Genomic DNA, 19723 nt, shown 5'->3' with positions numbered 1-19723 from the left:
TGTCCCTTTTGGAATTGACAGACTTCGCTCAAGGACGACTAGATTCAGACAATAATCTCACTTGCCTTTCCGGGAAGTGGACCAATCAGTCTTAGATTCCAAAATAATAAAATGATAGTAGCAGTGGTAAACTAGTTTCCCAATTTCGGCTATGTGCTCAGTTTAGCGGGGCATTTCATGTCACAAGGTATCCTTCTCAAGACAAATCAATATCATCACATTAAAACATTAAAATTGGTGTGACATTAAAACATTCTTTGCCGTGTTAGTGGTCTAATTGATTTATACAAATAATAAGAATGATTGTGCTAGCATCAAGATTGAATTCATAAATTTTTTATTACTACTAACAGGTATTTGCATCTCTTAATCATGAGATCTCTGGTTTGAAATTCATAAAAATAAAAAAAAATATTAGAGTATTGGAAAAGCTTCTCTGTAAGGAATCTCACTCGATTCGAACAGTATTAGTCGAAACCGTAAAGAATACCTGTGATTTGTACCCAAAAATAAACATCAATTACTTGGATAGAATATTATTTGAAATAATTACTGTAACACTTTTTGTGATGTGATGTATGTGAGAAAAAAAATAAGATAATTAAAAATATAAAAAGATGAATTGAAAAATGTGTTTATGATACAAGCACTCCTATTAATTTATACTAATATATTATTTGGAATATTTGTGCCATCCAAACACTCCTAAATTTGTGGGATTGAAATGCCAACTGCAGTGAAGCATGTGGACAACAAATAAATCTCTACCAAAGTGCGTAGAGCTCCCAACCTCTCCGAAAAGGACAGGTCATATAAACTCACAGGGCACAATTGAATTATTGTACTACTACTGCGTTTTCCAAAACGAATGTTGCTCCATTTATAATTCCTGTTTTCATTTTTATATTGTCCGCGCCCTGAGCCGCCATCCCGCCACCAATTGACGACCCAGGGCCGTGGGAGTTGGAACTTGGTACGCCCCACTTTCTAATCACTTAGAATTCTTTACTGTATCTTTGTACTCTTCATCATTTATTGTCTATTGTTTATTTCTAATGTTGCTCCCTCCGTCCCACTTTGATAGTCCTGCTTCTTTTTTCACACAGTTTAAGAAAAAGTAGTTAACTTTGTTGGAAAAGTAAATTTAGATTGCTATTTTCCTAAAATATCCTCACATTAAATAGAGTACAACTTTATGAGAACTTGAATTAATGGTAAAAAAAGAATCAACTCTTATTAAATGGGGTAGGTTTATAGCAACAACAACTTGTATTGAATAAGGGTATTTTAGGAAAATGAAAATACAACTACATTTTTCAATTGGAAAGTGGACAGCAATTTGGGACAGACAAAAAAGGAAAACAGGACTATCAAAGTAGGACGGAGGGAGTAATATTTATGAATGTGCGTGATTTAATTCACTTTCTTTATATTGACTAACAAGAAAACCAATTGGACCACCAGCAACTCATATACATATATATATATTCAACTTCTCGTCGGTCGTGCAATGGTTTATGTCAGTTAAACTGAAAACCAGTCTTACAAATATTAGAATTAAAAATTTGGTACAGGTGCTACTACTATTATTGAACAATCATTTTGGACTTGCACCTTGTCAAAAGGAGAAGTCATGAGCTCCAATTTTCTAGAACACATTTATGTTGGGTCAAAAGGAGAAGTTGGGCCAAGAATAATTATTGTCAACGGCTCGTGGCCTGAATCTATTATGGACATAAATGACTGGAATATGATAACAAAAGGGAAGAACAATAACGCAGATATGAGGAAATCACTCTGCAAAAAAAAAAAAAAAAGAGCTTCAATTTAGAATAAACAAATTAAGATAAATTGTCAACAACAACAAACAATAAAAGAAATTTGATAAATACATCGGTTTCTTTTCCTAAAATTAGGATAAATAGTAAGTAATAAAAACAACAACGCGAAAAAAAATTTCTTGAGGAATGTAAAACTTATGCATTGTCTGTTCCTGCAGAATTACTCCAAGACATGGCGGTAGTTTCAGTCGGAACTATAGGGTTCTTGGCGAGACCATAGCCACCTTTCTTCCCTCCTTGACACCCAACCATGGCCGCAATTGAGACGATTGCGTTGACGAATTTCCTAAATATCTCGGCTTTGATCTGCCCCCTCCTTGGGGGAAGCCTTACCTTTGGATTCTTCTTCATTGTGGAGGCTGTAGTTGGCAATATCCTTTGAATTTTAAGGTGAAAAATGGAAAACTTTCAAGAGGAGGAGGAGGAGGAGGAGCAGAAGAGGGAGAAGGAGAAGGAGGAGCAGAAGACGAAGAAGAAGAAGAACAAGAAGAGGAGGAGAAAACAGGGGAAGGTAGAAATAAGGGCTTCAGAGTATCTGGAAGAAAAGTGAGAAGTGCATCGGTTTGACTGAAGTGAAGTGAGGAGTTTAGTTTTAGTTCTGATGTTTGAGTGGTGGTGGACTACTTCTGGCTTCAGCTGCCTGAGGTGGGTAGCTTGGTCACGAAGTTTCCTTTTTTTTTTTTCCTATATCTTTTTCTCTTCAATGAAATGCAATCCTGTACATAATTCATCAACAACAGTGGCATGGAGCAAATCCCTGCTTTTAAAAGAGCTTCACAGCTAATGAGAATTGCTCGCAAGTTCAAATCATTTTGTAAATTTTTACTACATTTAATTTAAAGATTTAAGGTTGTGTTTGGATTGCATTTTTCGTCATTTTTTATGGAAAAATTACTGTAATAATTTGATATATATGAGAAGAAAAGGTGATAGAGAAATGTAATCACAGAAAACGACAATATTTTTCGACAGAAACAATCAATCCAAGCCAGGCCTAAGATTTTCGGCTGCCCCCGCCGCCTCCTCCTCCCTGTTGCTGACCGCCCCTCCGGCGCTCCCTTAAATTCCTCGGTCCCGCTAGTAAAATGCATCCACGTGGAATCCACTACCTCCGCCAGACTCCGTCCTTGTTTAATCAGTAGCATCCGCTTCAACTTAAGTAATTAGTATACAGCTTGGCTGGCTCTTTTAGACAAACGCCCCCTCATGAAATCCCAATTTTGCTCTATATATAAAAATAAAAAATAAAAAAATTCTGGGAGTCAGTCCAATTTCGTGAGGGAAAAAAAAATGAAACAATGAACTCAAGTATTAGTGGCCATCTGAAAACTCAATAGCTTCATGGAACTAAATAATGAGCTAAGAATTTTGTTAAGAGTATAAAAATCAGTTTTTGACCATAGTTGTGCGTTTGAAGTGAGTTCCCTGTTTAAATTATGAATAAGTCAGATAACCTTTGTTGTTTCTTCTTTTGTACAAGTAATTGAATCAATTGGATAAATTTTGGGAAGCTAAAAAGGTGAGGGACGGATATATTTGCTGAATTTCTTCTTTCCGTGCATGGGTCTTCGGATTATTTACTACTAACTATTTTTGGGCTTTAATTTTCTCGCCTATTCTTCTTCAGATGTAAAAGGATTAATTAGCATAATTTCTATCTTCCATGTAATTAAGCTGTAAATTTAATGAAAATAATTTGATCTGTGTGCGGTCATAAAATCATTAAGTGGGATTTGTGAGCTTCTGAGTGGGAAAATCTATCTCTTTAATTTCCTCGAAATCAATCTGCATATTCTGTAAAAGCGTTTTAAGCTAACAAATTGGTTTGTATTAATACTAATTGTCCGAGCTAATTGGTTTGGCGAAACAAAAAAATGAGATGGCAATAATTCACAGTTCAAGAAACTTAATAGGCAGCCACTAATTAAAAAGGAAAAGATCGTTTATGTGGGCAGTGGAATCCACGCCTCGTGGAATTCTTTCACATGATCGACTGAATTGCGACGGGGACGCGACTCGAAGGATTAGAAGCCGTTGATGTGCAAATTAGAACATTTTACACAGTAGATGCAGTCGATTAAATTGGACGAATGATTTTAAAATGTAAGGTGGTTTTGCGTGGGAAAAAGCAAGTAGTCAAATGACAGCCCATGGTTTTGTTCATTTGTTGTTGGAGTCTAAATATTGAGGGAAATACTACTAATGCACTAGGGCATTAGTTGTGGCTAGCGAATATGTGGCTTCCAATAGAACCTTATATCCAATAGGCTGGAAAGAGTGGCAGATTTGTCCTCATTGATTTCATCCTCGATCTCTTTCAAGCTTTTGGTGCTTATCCATTGTGGTCGGTGCCCGGCTGCGCAAAGTCCAGCTTGGGCTTCTTTTCTCTTCGCCCCAAAAGTATGTGGCCTTTAAGTCCAATCTGCCAGTTGTCTTGAGCATTATTCACAAAATATTTTTTGCCAAAAATTCACCTTCAACAATATACGGATATGGTGGCCCAAATTCTAGATCTTTGCTTGACACGCTTTTCGCTTCTTTTTTTTTTTTTTTCCTTCGGCCAGGGTAATTTTTTTTTTTTGGGTCCTTGGAGAAGGGGGGGGGGGGGTTTGGGCGATTGGGAGCCAGGGGATTTCTGCATATCTAAGGATGTATTCGAGACAAATTGAATTCAAGCGATACCATGCTCGACCTCGAATTCAATCATTAGCAGTGCTGTTCGAGTTTGAACTTGATTGAGTAAAGATTTTTAAACTCGAATTCGACTTGAACAAGTAGTATATGAGTGTGAACTCATCTCGAATGAACTCGGGGATCCTTCCATGTCGAACTTAAGCAACTTGAGTTTGAGTTCGATTTTTTAGTAGTAAATTTTACAACTTCAGTACCTACAAATGTAATTTTACATCTATATTATTTTTAATTGAAAAAATCTAATTACTCAAATAAGCTCATCCAACAGCACGGGAGCCTCCCCTTTAAGGCTCATGCTTGACTTGAATTCATAAGCAATGGTTCAATTTTGACCGAATTCAAATTGAGCCATTGATCGAACTGCTGGCAAATTGTTTGTGTCTCTAGGCTCTAGCAGCCCTCTTACCCAAAAAAAAAATAAAGAATCTCTAGCAGCCCTTTGTATACCTAACTTCACAAAACACCATAATTTACCCACACAAATCTCGAGGACGATTTCCAAGTTGGCAAAGTCCTAATCGAATAAGGGTGTCCACCAACAGTCTTGGGAACGAGTAAAATAATGCTCTATTACTTAGGTCTACATTATTCTTCCAACTATTGTTTATTCCCTGATGACTATTATTAGTCAACTACCATCCAGGGGAGGGACGGAAGAAATCATCTAAAATGACAACATTTGCTTCGAAAAAAAAAAAGAGAGAGAGAGAGAGAGAGAAAACAACAAATCTAAGGTCACAAAAGTGACTGGGTCGGGGTCCCAGTGACATGGCGTCATTGATGATCTCATCGAAAACGCAATCTCATATCCTTGTGGCGTCAGCTTTGCACGGTTGCACCCGCTCAATTATTTAAGTATTTACGGGACTGACGACGAAGAAGGAATACTTATTCAATATTCGTTCCATCCTAGAATTCTTGGCTTAATCGGAGCCGCTGACATCAGGAAAGATGATATACATGGTCTTCCTCCTCCTCCTCCTCCGTGGACTGAAGATCTTCTTTGACAGCGCGGAGCACGAAAATTAGTGCTAGTAAACCAGACTGAACAGTACAGTCCCCAAGCAAGAAAAGTAAAACAAGGCCACTGCTGCATCTGCTTGTTAATGACGTGCTCAGTTTGATTAACATATGTTATTATTGCCAATGCCACAAAATCAAACCATATTACACCCACCAACTTGTTTGCTTAAAGAGATGAGACCATAAGGTCGCATTCCATCATAAAGTGTTTCTAAATAGATAAAAAAAAAATAACAGATGGCACTTTCTTTAACTTTGGTGGTAGCTTGAGAAGGCCAGACCTGTCACAGCTTAAGGGGGGAAAAAAAATCATTTCATAAATCAACAAAGGCCGGCTTTAGGACTTGGGAGTCCAGCCGCCAGCTAGCAGCTCCTACTATCGCGAGAGAGTGAAGAAAGGATACCCGTCAAGAAGACGGGGCAGTGGCCCTGGGATGGGTAAGGCCAGAAAATGAAGTGGGAACACGTAAGAATTCCAGCGAACAAGTCAGCCCTCTAGTTATTATACTGTAAGAATTGAGGAATGAATGAGTACCCGCCAGTAATATAAGTAACGTTGATTGTTCTTGGCGGCCACTTGCTAGAGCCTAGAATTGACCGACCAACCACCCAATGGCCATTGCAATTTAGGAACACTGCTGGTAGAATTTAGTGTCCATTTGGCGGTCGGACCTCAAATGCTTAAACACAAGCCGTTAAATGGATTAGGCCTTGTCTGTACTGCTTACCTCTTTGGATTACACCTACACACAAGTAGAAATGGTTGACGAGTTATTATTGCTCCAGATAAGCTTCTTTTTTTTCTGTTTTAGTACTTGATCTTCAGAGCATATTTTACTTAAGATAGAATAACTAGTTAATCTAAAAGTTCACATCCCATAGTTCCTGACCATAAAATCGGATGTTGAGGACTTTTCTGAAATTAGAAGTTTCTCTGTAATTCATGGTTGCTATAACTCTGTATTTGGCAAATTTGACTAGTTTCTTTTTTAGAGAAGTTTCTTTCACAGTATAGAGGGGGAAAAAAAGGGAAAAGAAAAGACAAGTAGTGGTCATTTATTTTAGGGTTAGTCTCAAAAACTCCCCTTAGCGAGTTTGGTCAAAATTGCATTTTACCTCCTAACGTTTATTTATTCTCACTTCACCTCCTATTGCAATTCAATTCAACAAGTTGACAATTAAAATATTTGATTTGACAAAAATGCCCTTCTATATGGTCTCTAAGGGAAGACAACTATAAGATTTTTTTTTGGATGTTCAAATTACAATGTTTGATTTTTACCATAGAATAATTGTCATTATTTGAATTTCTAGATAAAATAAATTGAAATACCAGTGCTCCTTTATCTATCCAAAATCATTGTACGCGTAATTAGCTTAATGGATAGACATTTAACTTTTTTTAAAAAAAGGAAGGGAAATATGTGTTGTATTACAGTTAAGATTGTGAAAAAAGGATAAACTTTATTGTAAAACACATGTTTGTCTTCCTTGATCACCATATAACACATATTTCTCTTCCTCTTCTTCTTCTTTTGTTTTTTTTTGGCAAAATTCAGGGTATACCCAACTAAAATAATTATATGCAAGACAATTTTGGGAAGAAAAAAATGCTAGCATTCCAATTTATTCTATCCAAAAGTTCAAAAGAATTATTCTATAATAAAAACTATATCTTGTAATTTGAACGTGCAAAGAATCTCAAGGGTCTTTCCTTATAAACTAAATGTTTTTTTTTATCATTTTTGGTCAGAAATACACAAACAGTTACCTAAGGTAACTCCACAAGGATACTTAAAAGTCAATAGTAAATAGTAGTGCATTTTCATCAACTCAACCGTTTTATTGGTCAACTTGATGAGTTGGACTGAAATAGGGGTGAAGTAAGAAGAAATAAAAGTTAAGAGATAAACTACGGGCCTGTTTGGAACCTAGTTTTTTGGGAGTTTGTCTAAAATTTTACTGTAGTACACTATAGAAGTTTTTGAAAAAATTTTGTAAAAGCTTTTTGTAAGGAGAAAAATTTTGTAGAAGTTTTTGTGGGGTTAAAAACTTTTTTTTTTCTTTCTTTTTCTCTTTCTCTTTCTCTTTCTTTTTCTTTCTTTCCTTTCTCTTTTCTTTCTTCTTCTTCTTCTTCTTCTTCCCCTTCCCCGTTACCTTTGCCTCCAGCAGTGTCACCTCCCCCCACCCCCTGCTTTGCTTCTCCCCCTCTGCCCCGCCACCCCCTTCCTCCGCCACCCCCTCTGCCCGCCTTCCCCCTCCCCCCGCCATCCCCTCACCCCGCTTCCCCCTGCTTTTCGCCATCCCTTCTTCCCCCGCCTTCCCCCTGCTTTGTTTCTCCCCCTCTGCCCGCCTTCCCCCTCCCCCCGCCACCCCCTCACCTCGCTTCCCTCTGCCCTTCCCCCGCCACCCCTTCCCCCCACTACTTCAAAACAGGCCCACCTTTCCCCTCTACCCCGCCACCCCCTCGCCACCTTCCCCCTCCCCCCGTCACCCCCTTGACCCCTTCCCCCTCCCCTATTCCCCTTCCCGTTTACCACCCCCGAATCCCGCCACCCATAGCACAAGTTGGGGATATTTTAAGTGTGTAGGTTAAAAAACATTGATAAGTTTTTGGGGTTCCTGTAGCACAAGTTGTTACAAAACTAGTTTAATAAAAATTTGGTAAAAACTTGGACTTCCAAACAAGCCCTACAATTTTGACCAAACCTTAAAAGGAAATTTTTGTAATTAACCCTTTATTTTAAGTGGTCACGGCACTTTGGGCAGAAAACGCGTCAAATATTACTATGTCTTCACCTTTGATAACACCTCAAACTCAAAGAAATCAACAAAGAAGAGACATTAGAAAACGAGTTAGTGTATAGTGCCAAAGAGTCTGGATTCCGGGCAAATGCGCATGCAGAACAAGTTGTTCAATAAGCTTAAGAATTAACCATGACGCTAAGCCCTTATGCGGGCCGAAATTTCCTAATTATTCTAGTGTATGTTTGGTTAATCGTAGAAAGGGCATACGCTACCAAATGGAGAAGAAATTAGGTCAATTCAAAAAGTTGGCTCGTTAGGAATGGTAAAAGTTGTCTATATCTAGTCTTCTTGTTGTTGGTTCACACCGCATTTACGTTCAAGAATCAAGACATTTTATTTAACTTCAGATAGAAATATTTAATAGTACAAGTTTGACTATTAAAACTGGAGTATAAGCCATTAATCCCTCCTTTTCATATTTACTTCATGTATGGTAGGTGGAAAGTCGTGTGACTCTGGAGGATACAAATGCAAAGTTAGAACTATCAAAGCTACCCCATATGATTGATTACAAGTGACCATTTATGAATGAAACACTACAATTCCAGAAGACGATGCAAAGCCAAAATTACAACTGGCATTGATCTATGCTTATTTGAGCCAAAAAAAAAGAACGCAATTTGGTGGAACATTGCAGACATGGCCAAAAGCTACACAAACTCAAGATACGACCAAAAAGCTCAGAAAGTGAGAGGTTTTCAACTTTTAAGAACGAACATTTCTCTAGCCCTGTTTAGGGACTAATAATGAAAAATAATAAATAAATTATTAAGGTTTGTCCCCACTAGTCATCCACTAGCTAATTAGTAGTATTAATTAGCAGCACGTAATTTCCAGGCGACTATCTCTTGATTTGCCTAATATTTTGCTGATGTGACCTATCAAAACTAAAATAACCAGAAAAACACCCTCGGATTTGAAAATTATACACTCCTAGTTTAAAAAAGTGCAAAAAGCACTTCCATCTGCTGCACGTAAAGGCAAAAAGTGCAACCCTTTTTTAGTAGTAATTATTAACAATTCAGAAAATCCATCAGAGTGAATGAAGTTAAAATACTACTACCACTACAGGCAATCCATATGAAGGAGTAGTAGCATAATTCAGACAAATGGTATACAGTAAGTGGTACAAGGGAAGACTCGGTTGTTGATCCTGGATTAATTTAAGGGCCGAGTTTTTGTTCGTATGGAAGACAGCATCAGATATATTAATTGTCAAGAAATGAGCCAAACAAAACTTGAACGAGTCCACCTGAGCAGAAATGGATATGAAAGATAAAATGGATATGATTTCGTTTCTGTCTTGCTGTTGGGGACAGCTATTATTGAAATAAAAACCAGAAAACACTACTACAAACATGAACCCGCTTCCAAGACCACCATCTCCACAATAAAACACGGAGACAACAGAGGAAGAGAGTCAATAACATGCAGTTAGCAGCTCACAAAAACAAAAGCTGCAGTAACTGCAAACTACATATTCACACAACCACAGGACTAAACCAAACAGAAGAAAACAGGTGCTCTTGCCTGGATCAAAATCAACAGAGTTCAAGAGCATCTGTTCCTTGTGGACCGCCTATTTCCTTATTCCAAAAATACAAAGGGAAAAAAGGCTGCATCCTGAACTACAAATAACACACAACTGAAAGCACTAGACTAGAGATCAAACAAGAAGATGCTGTCATGTTTCAAGCCTGACCAGAAGAACCGTCAGAAGTGTAGTCACTTGGCGGTGGAGTTGTAGAGGCGGGGCTTCTGACACCATCATTCCCTGACTTTATGAGATTGCTGATTGCTTCCCCTGCCTTTGAGGCAGCAGAAGACAACTTCTCGGCCACGCTCGCAAATATTTGAGCTTTGATCTGGCCCCTTCTTTGCGGGACGGCCTTCTGCGTCTTTTGGGGGCTGGAGGAAGTAGAATTCATCGATTGCTACGCGATCGCTGGCAGATTTCACAGAAATACAGAGAAGCAGATCAAGAAGCAGGATAACCAAGATAGGAGTTGAAAAGAAAGGATGAGAGAGTTGAACAGAAAGGATGAGATTCGATCAAGGCAGAAAAGAGCAGAGGAAAAGCAAAACAGATTCAAAAACAAAAGTTTTAAAAGAGTTGTCTGGGAAATAGGGAAGTGAAAGTAGCAGAGGGCTTATAATATTGCCTCTAAATTTATCATGCAAGAACGGAGTACATATGTATACAGATTATCCAATAGAAGAAGCCTCAGCGAGGAGAACTATACAGAAGTTAAAAAGGTTGGAGAGAAAACAATGAAATGCGGAAAAAAGGCCCCCCACAAAGGATGGGGAAATAGGGAGGTAGGAGTATATATAGCGATAGCCTAGGGGTGTATCTTACATTTTCTGTAAATATGAACGCCATCTCGACAATAATCAGACGATTTAGACCCCATTTAGTATTTTATTTGTAGCTTCAGGACCGATTCTGAAATTTGTTTTTGTGTCTAAATTCGATGACATGCGTGCAAAAGTTGAATTTTAAATTTAAATTTTACATATTTATCATTCATCTAGCGCTTTTATATACTGTTATTGTAGTAAAGATTAATCCTTACTATTATTATAATTAAAAAAAGGGATAAAAGAAAGTCCAATTCACTACTGGATCCAATGGGCAAATGATAGTACCATAGTCCAAATTTTACATGCACAGCCTAAAATGCAATAAAGAGGGTAAAGGAAAAGCAGATTTAAGAACAAAGAGCAGTTCAAGAAATACGGAATGTATGTGAGATTTGATGGTATAATCAATCATATTTAACTAGAGAAGGATATTGTTGGGCCGTGAGTATAAAATATATGGAATGTAGCATTATCACCTGCGGTTCTAAGAAGGGATTTGCAGGGTGTAATTAAATCCTTAATACGAAGTGCAACCATAGGTGACTCTTTTGACAGAAAGGATACTGGTAGTAATTAGCAAGTTTCGGGAGTGGTCTGAGATTTGCCGAAAGAAAGTTGAAGCACAAGAGCACATTCGATCGCTAAATCATACTACTGTATTTCACAAAACTCTTGCGGCATTCATTCGCCGGCACCTTAAAAGGGTGATTAGAGAAGTGACAGTAGTGTAGGAGGTGGGAAAGTTGAAAACTTAAGAATGGTTTGAACTTTGAATGCCTCATCTCATCAGTCTTTCCCGGAATTTGCCAAGAAAAAGCATCATCAGCCGACTATTGTAGTCTGTAATGGCCAGTAGTTTTGTTCTCCTACCTGTCGCTTCGGCATATATACAAACCTTTTTTTTTCTAGTAGCAATTCCAAAGTGCTGGACCCTTCCGAGTTCAACCATTGGGTCCGTCAAAAAACATCTAAAATGCAGTTTGAACAATGAGAGTGTTTGGATATCCCAATTATTCCAAATAATATTTCGCTTGCATCATAAACACATTTCCCAACCTACCTTTTTATATTCCTAATCATCTTTTTATCTCACATACATCACATCACAAAAAGTGCTACAGTAATTATTCCAAATAATATTTCAAATAATACACTATCCAAACATATTTCTATTATTACTATAACTTTGAAGTTTTCCATCTGTTCATGACTTGAGCAGTCCCTAAAGGCAAATCTGCTCTGCTGGAGTCACATCGAATTGTGGTAACATATATAGAATTGACAGGAACATTTAAATTAAACAGTTTGTTTGGATAGTGTATTATTTGAAATATTATTTGGAATAATTACTGTAGCACTTTTTGTGATATGATGTATGTGAGATAAAAAGATGTTGGAAATATAAAAAGATAGGTTGAAAAATGTGTTTGTGATGCCAGCGAAATATTATTTAAAATAATTTTGGTATCCAAACACTCCTAATTATTATTCATCATCAAACTGTTACTGAATCAAAACAGAAATCCACGCGAGGATTGAAATGGAGGAATAACAAACTATCAGCTAGACAAGTGACAGAAGATCTAGTCTTATAGTTTTGGAGTCTCATCATTCTGAAACTAATGAATTTAATTGATTGGTTACATATTGTAATGCTGCGATATGTCAAGGCCTGAAAGTTGAAACCGTGAACAATCTCTTTTACTCTTTTTTCTAGCCTCAAGCAACCAGAAAGAGTGACAGATAGGCTGGATAGACCCTAAACTTTGTGGAAAATATGCTCATTAAATGCTACCCAATATGCTCATTAAATGCGACCCAATAAAAATATGAGAATGGTTTGCAGTGGAGGCAAGCAACCACTACGAAGTCAAAGCTGTCCCATGATGTCAATGTCAATGAGTGAGCAGATGGTAATAGCTAACCACTGTGAAGCGTGAGTGTGTCTGGATTCAAATGATTTGGAAAAAAAAATAGGAAAAATCGTTTAAAACGTCCATTACATTTTATAAAATGATTTTTTTTGTTTTTTACTTTTAAAAATGTACTTTTACGTCCCTTATAAATTTATATTGATCAAATTTGGTTCATATCTAGGTTTCCGACTAGTTTTTGGCTGGAATTCATCACCCTTGCATGTAATCATTTATTAGGCGTAAAATTATCAAATCAAAATTTACATAATCTATTTATAGTCCCTCACATTTCACAAAATGAATTTTTTTTATCTCTTATTGACTACGTTTGCGAATAGTTTTTTTTTAATTCATGCATATATGTATTTGATTTCATCTAAATAGTACAAATAATATGTAATATATCTCTATTTGATTTCACCTAAACAGATCGATATATACATGAGTTTAAATCTAATAATTTTGTTTTAAACATATATATATGTGTGTGTGATTTCACTATGTGAATCTATTCAATATTCATAGCCTTTTCTATTTTAGTAATAATTCATTTATTGAGTTGTTTAATAAGACTATCTAATTAATAGGTGTTAATTCGAATTTTATAATCATGTTAACAATTGCTTCACAAATAATTTGCTTCACAAATTCCAATCATGTTTTTATCTCATGTACATCACATCAAAAAAAGTGCTGCAGTAATTATCTCAAATAAACTCCTATCCAAACAAACTCAGTACTGAAACTTAAAAAAAAAACTGAAACTGTTTTCAAACAAACGTTCTAATTTCATTTTTGTTTTTTGAGAGAGAAAGATGTTGTACAACCATACATGTGAGTGCAAGCATAATCTAGCCAAACCAGGTACGGTAGCCCGACTGCTAGGACTTCCGGCCCCGTTGAGATACCCCAGAGACAGCAGTAGTCAAACGGCATATACCTTTTCACGTGTTTAGACTTTGCACTCCTGAAGAGTCTCTCTCTTATCAACAAAAACTCTTTATCAAAAAGACTCGACCTCTTCGAGTCTTGAGACTCTTGACTAAAACATCTCTCTGTTCAATAATCAGGAAAGAATTCGGGATAGCCGCTGGATGTGTGTCTGCCCGGTAATCTATTTGATGACTTGATTAGTTTCGAGCAAGTCAAAACCTCTCTGTTTGCAACTGCTATCATTCACAGCAGCAATTCTTGTTTGTTAGTAATTACTAAAACGTTGGTAGAAGAAAGAAAGAGTTGGTGGGTTGAGTCTTAACTACTACTATAATCGCCTCGTGAGATAAAGTGTGACTGCGGGAAAGAACATTAGAGATATGGCTAATCGAACAATGGCTCAATCAAATATCTCGTTGGCTGGATTCAGATTTCAAAACGTAGAGATTTTGAGTTTGGTACCTTTTTTCTTTCCTCTATTTAGAAAAGAGAAATTTTGTGCCTCAACAGAAATGAGAAGGTAATGAACTGACCCAAAACTAAAATAACAAGAAAAAGGGTAGCAAACAGAAATCATGAAGAAAGAAAGATGATTGGAACATTTGTAACCTTATTATTGGGTTTTTTTTTAAAAAAAAAAAAAGAAAGAAAGAAAGAAAAGTCTTACTTAGACAGCTAATCGCCATTGCACAAGTGATCACCATCATACAAGTGCGTGCTTTTATGCGTTAAAATTTCCAGTTTTCACACCACCAAACCAATCAGTCCTAACAGTTTTCCCTCCCTGTCTTGATTTCGATGCGAGACAGCGAGAGCCCATCCACTCCCAAGCCTTTTGATTCAGAAAATAAAACCAACCAATAAATACAGCACTACCACGTTGGTTTCTCACAAGCTTCGCGGTCCAGAAGTCAACCAGGATAAGTAATTAATTTATAACGGACAAACTAACCTTCCTTGCTACAGGGTATACACCCTTCTTCATGCCTTTTTCTCGAATGTAAAAAGATTCCAAGCAATTTTCGAAAGAGAGGTGAAAATTTGACCCCTATATAAGGAGCATCAAATTTCATATGCTACCGACCAAACGTTGCCTAAAAAGCAACTCCAATCAATAACGGCTCAAACATATCAAGCCTGGTCATTTTGATGAGAAAAAAATAATTAAATGTGTCAATAAATTACCTGATCTCGAGAAAATTAATACAAATAGAGGCCAAGTAAATTAATTTTCAACAAAAGCACATATTCTTCAGCCGACCAACCCAAAAAAAAAAAAAAAAAAGCGTATTAGAGTAGTAACCTTTCATTTCAAAGCAGAGAGCGAAGTCGCGAAACTGGGTTTACTTCTGTCTTCGATCCAATGAACCAGGACGTCAGTGAGACTAGTAGGTTACTTAGCCAATTTTTACAACTGGTCCAAGACAATAGAGGACGTTGCCCACTAATAGATGTCGGAAAATGAGTACAAAAGAAACATAAGAAAAAGAATCTTAAAATTCGAAATACCTCAAGGGTCCATCCGTGGTGTTGTTTGCATATTGGGAAAGAAGTTTGATGTATCCATTCAGTCAACTGAAGTTTGTTGGTGGATGTCGTTGGCAGCTTGCTGCAAATTGCAAGAAGGAAGGAAACATACAGCATTGACTGAAAAGGCTGACAGGTACGTGTCTAATTTTATTTGTTTGGACAGGACACGAATTTTAATTTACTTGTCACCCGTATAGTGAATATATTTTTTAATTATTTTTTAAATTTACATAGTATATGATATCAAAAAAAAAAGTGCTATAGAATATTTTTTTTAATAATCTATTATTCCAGCACATTAAGCTGCTATTCTTCCCAAAAATTAAAAAAAAAAAAAAAAAATGGTCTAAGATGTACTAATCCGAACCCATCCCCCACTTCCGGCGTCTTGGGAATTCCCATTACAAAAGTACCTGTCAGCCTTTGCTATCCCTTTCATAACTCACAGTTTTTGCTATCAAAATAAGCAGAAGAGAGATTCAAAAGGAAATTGGTCCCGCTTTGATCGGAAATTGGTCCCGCTTTGATCACAAATCCTTCAGGCAGTAAAAGGCTAATCAAAAAAGTGCTATAAATTTCGTCATAGTCTTTGGCCCTTGCCAGCGTCGTCTCAACATCTACACGATGAAGCTGGTACTTAGTAGCAGGCATCAACCTCAACTCTACCAAAACAAGTGGATAAGTACTTCTTCTCGCCTTCTAGATTCTTGGCAAAACACCACTGCCACGATAGGGAGACTATTACATGAGATAAGGGGCATTGATTTACCCATTATTTTATTTAATTTTGCAGAAGGAGTAGGACCCGAATTCGACATCATTGCTTACTGTGCAGATGCACACTCCGGTTGTGGGCCAAAATTTTGGAGACATACAACGTAAGAGAGAATTTCAAAAAGTATAATCATCAGCATCGTACGCAGGGATAGCAATGGGGCCCGCCCTGCAGGTGTAGAAATAGGGCGGGGGATGGGATGGGGCGGGGCCGAGGATGGGGGCAAAATATTTACCCCCGCCTAAAAATGGGGTGGGGGATGGGGCAACGTACACCCGCCCTATCCCCCACCCCGTCCCCCGCATAAAATATATATATATATACACATACACACAAAAGTAAGTAACAATCATGGCCTATAGAACAAGAATTCTTTACATGGTCTATGATATCGTTTATAAGCAGTTCCAACAATCATGGCTTTGTTTTTTCCTTCATTTTGCTGATTTTCTCTTTTATGTTTTCCATTGATCTTTGCCTTTTGTTATTTCTGGATTTTAACTATTTTTGGTTAGTGTTTGAGAATTCTTCCTCTCTCCTGTTAGTAGGCTTGTCAACGGGTCGGGTCCGGGCCGAAATTCATTATTTCAGACCCGGACCCGGTACACTATATCGGATCCGGTCCCAACCCGTTTACCTGACGGATCTTTACTCTATGTTCCGGATCCGACGGGTCCCGGATCCGGATCCGGGTCTACTCGAAAAAAAACTAACAAAATTTATAATTCCTAACAAAAATGAGAAAAAAAATATATTTATAAACTTATTTCTAACTAATACAAAAAAAAATCAAATAAGGAAAAAAAAATCAAATTAACCTTACTCAAATACATCATCCTAATCAAATTATATTGATCAGGATCTGGGTCGAATTATATTGATTACTCAAATACATCATCCTAATCAAATTATATTAATAAATATATATATTTTTTAAATTATTAATCCATTTATATCCGGATCCGGATCTAATACGGGTCGAAATACTATATTTCGTATCCGACCCATTTTTTTTGTTTGGCAAAACGAATCCGGATCCGAATCCGGATAACGGAATTAAATTCCTACAATCCTACCCATACCTGAATAAATTTGACATATTCGGTCGGGTCCGGGTCTAGACCCAGGCCGTTGACAGCCCTACCTGTTAGTTCTAAAAAATGCTTGGACATATGAGAAGAGTTTTGCTTTTTTGTAAGTTGATTTCTTTTCTCGCGGGAGACCGCGGGGAAAATGGGGCCGGGGATGAGGCAGGGGACGGGAGGAGTTATTTGACAACAGAACGGGGGATGGGGGAAGGATCCCCCGCCCCATTGCCATCCCTGATCTTACGCGTTATTATCAGTGACCGGATAATTCGAAATGTAGTTAAAGAGTCTTAGAGATCCATCCCCATTAGAGGTGTCAAATAAAACCATTTAACTAATTTTACCCATACCCGCCCATTAATAATTGAATATGGGTACATTAAATTTTTATATATGGATATAAATGGGTTACCCAATTATACCAATTTATTAAATGGGTATAATTGGGTAACCCATCTAACCCATTTAACCCATTTAACTTACATTCCCAAACCTTTTGTATTTCCTGGGGTGAAAAAGAGCTGGCTGGAGTTTTTTCAGGTGGAAAAGACTCAAATTCTTGAAAATTACAATCTACATCTGTAAAAGTATCCCAATTATTTTCTTGAGTAGTGATGGGTCTGGTGAAGAATTTCAGGGAGAAAAAGAGGGGCCCCTGGAGGATGAGCAGTTTTGAAAATTTAGCAATTATTTACGCGATTTACTTTCTATAAAATGGTGCAAGTTTTGAAATATTTGATAATGGCTAACCTTTTGTATTTCCCAAACTATTTTTTATGTTAAGTATTTTTGTTTTATTTATTATATTTATTTGTTGGTTTTATCTTATCGCTTTATTTCCTTGTAATTTATTAATTTGATCATTTTTTAGCATCATCAATTTATGACAAATTTTAGCTTCTTTTCTTACCTTTTCAAATGAAATTTTAAATTTATAAACGAAAAAATACTAGGGGTTCAAAGTTTCGGATTAAATTTTTTTGTTAACTTTCATATTATTTAGTCCAAATTTTTAGATTCTCATTGTTCAATTATTAAATAATATGTAATTTTGCGACATGGCATGCGGATGGAAAAAAAATTGATAATTAGACTTATTTGGCATAATAAGTAAATATTTAAAATTAATGATGGGTGTAAAATGGTATAAATTGATAATTTAGTTTACAAAATGAATTTATATGAGCTTGTAAAAATTTAGAATAAATGGGTTATAAATGGATAATTGGGTTACCCAACTCATTTTTTGACTTACCCATTTATACCCATCTAATTAAATGGATATAAATGGGTTGACTCACTTATACCCATTACCCATTTTACCCAACCCAAACCCGCCCAAATCACCCATCTTGCCACCTCTAATCCCCATGTACTACTACATGTTATGCCTCTCAGCCTATGGAAACATGTTAGTTAACCATTCGCTACAAAAAGGTAACTGGTGCTGAAATTGGGAATAACTGCCTAGGATTTTCTAGTAATTGCGAATGCTACCCATACGTATAAATTCTCGTGTATGTAACTTTGCTACTTTTTTGGGAAATTATATTGAGTAACAAAAGTAAGTAGTGGACTACATCATTGAATCGGGGCTTTTTTTTTTTTTTTTTTTTTTTTTGCTTGATTGAATAGCCCAGCCATCTATAATTGATTTATTAACTAACGGAAAAGGTCTTACAAAATTAATGTTAAATTGTTAACATTTAATTTGATTCATTCTGTATGTTTCCATTCGGCTCTCTCATACATAGAGGACTAGAAAATTTTACATCAGCTTAGAACAACTACTTTTGACATGTTGAGTAGTTGCTGCAAACCAACCAATAGAAGAGTTCAACGTGAATATATAAGGGCTCCATTTGATTTCATTTAACATGCTAAACGGGATTCACTTACTCTTAGGATGCGAATTAGTAATTAGGGTCTTTATATGTTCACGTGGAGGTTTTTTATTGGTCTTGAATGAACTATAAGACCTGTTAAGTAGTTATTTCGAATTAACATAAAATTTCTAGGAGAGAATCAAGTTTTAAATTATTTTTTGATAAGTTGAGTTGAGTATGCTCAACTTATTAAAAAATAATTTAAAAGCTTGGTCTTCTTTCAGAAATTTTATTTAAGATCGGAACAATTATTTAACATGATTAATAGTTAGTCCAGGATCAATGAAGACCTCCACATAGACATATAAATAAATGAAAGACTCGCGGACAAGTGCGTGCAGCTTTGAAATATGCCCAAACTCTTTCCACGTGTTTCTGTTGGAATTTTATTTATGCATAATATTGAAAGAAAGAAATTTTTGCGATTGAATGCGGCGAGGATTTGTGAGCCAACGGATTTGTTTCAGTCATAGTGGTTTCTACTTCATTGTAAGAAACTAGGCTGGCCTGGTCTTTAAACTCACAGCCCCTTTATGCTAATGCAAATGGGTTTATTTGGATTTAAACTCAGGCCCGTACAGTACAAGTTCGTCAAGCTGGATGAAATAACGCCTGCCTTATAATGCGCCGACCCAATCACGAACTACCGCAGAAGGGGGAAAAAGAAAAAAAAAAGGCATTAATCGACTATCTGTAGTACTAGTGTGTGTGTATATCCTTATCCTTATCCTTATATCCTTATATATATATATATATATATATATATAATATAATATATATATAATATATAAGAAGACGTTTTTGGGCACTGTTCATTTTTTTCATCTGCTCTCTACAGCCGCATTTTTGTCCTTCTAATCTTTTG

This window comes from Coffea arabica, chromosome 1c, assembly GCF_036785885.1.
Source record: "Coffea arabica cultivar ET-39 chromosome 1c, Coffea Arabica ET-39 HiFi, whole genome shotgun sequence".
NCBI classification, from domain to species: Eukaryota; Viridiplantae; Streptophyta; class Magnoliopsida; order Gentianales; family Rubiaceae; genus Coffea; species Coffea arabica.
The sequence above is the reverse complement of the archived record's forward strand: the minus strand, read 5'-3'. Positions refer to the sequence as shown.